Source organism: Lygodium microphyllum, chromosome 12 (genome assembly GCF_053477565.2).
Source record: "Lygodium microphyllum isolate KBCC chromosome 12, Lygodium_microphyllum_v1.1.10, whole genome shotgun sequence".
In the NCBI taxonomy this organism is placed as follows: domain Eukaryota; kingdom Viridiplantae; phylum Streptophyta; class Polypodiopsida; order Schizaeales; family Lygodiaceae; genus Lygodium; species Lygodium microphyllum.
Genome location: NC_141146.1, coordinates 36,874,339 through 36,876,219, shown reverse-complemented (window position 1 = coordinate 36,876,219; position 1,881 = coordinate 36,874,339). Strand labels below are relative to the sequence as shown.

The 1,881-nt window shown below is 39.9% G+C and overlaps 1 pseudogene; it reads left to right on the top strand.

The window, feature by feature from the left end:
* Nucleotides 1-841: 841 nt before the first annotated feature.
* Nucleotides 842-1,547, top strand: LOC148027646 (putative protein phosphatase 2C 57 pseudogene; annotated as a pseudogene).
* Nucleotides 1,548-1,881: the final 334 nt, after the last annotated feature.

Sequence of the window (1,881 nt, the reverse complement as noted above, 5' to 3'; positions counted from 1 at the left end):
AGCTATTGACAGGTTGAAGGTTGCTAGACTAAGAAATAAGGACAGGTTTGATAGCAAGCATCGCTTGCGGCCTAGAGTAATAGAAGAGGGAGACTGGGTATTAGTCTTTGATAACAGCCTTGAAAATCAGCATATTGCACTTCGAAAGATGGTGAAAAGATGGTTTGGGCCGTACATAGTCAGACATGTCTTTGATAATGCAACATATGAGCTGACAGAATTGGATGGGACAGTGCTTAGAGTGCCTATTGCAGGAAAAAGAATCAAGATTTTCAAGAAAAGAGATGACGAAGATTATGCATTGGAAGAATTTGCAAGGGAAGAGCAACGAGAAGAAACTCCAATGGAAGAGACAGATGATATGACAGATAATCTTGTTGATATACCGGAAATGCATAATGAAGAGATTGATCTGTTTGTGGATCTTGATGATAACGATCATGGGTAGTTCGCCCATCCGGAGGATGCGCAGGATTAGAGGGGGTGGATGTCATATTGCTACGCATTCGAGGTGTGAAATCCACCCAAATGTTGTGTGTGGGATTTGATACTTTGTACATATTTAGTTGTTGTGATTATACTTTTGTTCTGCGTAGGCAGTATAGTGAAGAGGGTTTGGAGCAAGAGGAAATTATCAATAATGCTCTGGTTGGCATGTATGCAAAATCTGGTATGCTTGGAAAAGCCCAAGAAGTATTTGACAATATGTCAGATCAAGATGTCGTATCCTGGAAGACACTGATTGCAGGCATTAAACCAAACAAAGTCACCTACTTGTTGACATTCAAAGCTGCAAGTTCTCTCGAAGGAGCATGTTTAATAGAGAAAGGCATCCTGGAGGATGACCATAGCAGTAGAGTTTGTCAAAGACAAGTTACTCAATTACATTGTTGAAGATGTGGCATTTCCAATTGCAATAGAAAAGGCTGTCTATCATGCCTTTCTGCAGACTGAGACAGCATTTGCAGAAGCTTGTTCAATTAATCATGGCTTGTCATCTGGCACAACAGATTTAACTGTCTTAGTGCTCGAAAGAGAGTTGTTTGTGGCCAATGCAGGAGATTGTAGAGCTGTCCTCTACAGGAAGGGCAAGGCCATTGATATAACAAGGGATCATATGGCCTCATGTTCACTTAAAAGATGGTGAATAGAGTTCCTTGGAGGCTTTGTGGATTATGGATATCTGAATGGACAGATCAATGTTGCAAGAGCCATTAGAAACTGGCATATCAAGGGATTAAAGGAGGGCATGAACTATATTCTCAGTGCAGAGCCAGAATTGAGACAAGCTTTGTTGATGGACTGAAGAAGACGAGTTTATGATTATTGGTTGTGATGATTTCTGGGATGTGTTTTCAAGTCAGATACTTGACAATAATGAGTGTTTTAAATCATATACCTCAAATATATACAGCCGAAGAGTACTCAGTGGTGAATTTGTGGTTGTGAACAAGCATCTTCTAAATGATCTGATTGACATGGGACTTTGGAACTTAGAGTTGAAGATGGCTTTATACAGAAAGTTCAGTAGATTCCTAATGATTTGAAAGCAGTTTACAGGAATGTTTGGGAGATCAAACAGGGGACCATTGTTGACACGGTTGCAAGACCATATGCATTTATCAAGTTTGATACTGATATTCAGAAGACCAGAAAGCTTTACTTGGACATTTGTGTAAATGAACTTCATGTGTTTTGTAAGGAGACAAGTGCTCTGTCTCTGGAATTGGTTGCTCTATATGACCAGTCACTCAGTCACGAAGAACCAAGTTAAATAAATGCTGAAGACATAATGGACATCATGCTGATAATTTTATGTTCATTGGCTGGGTATATTCGCCATCCTGCAAGATTCAAACTCTGGTTTGTGGTTCTAGTTGG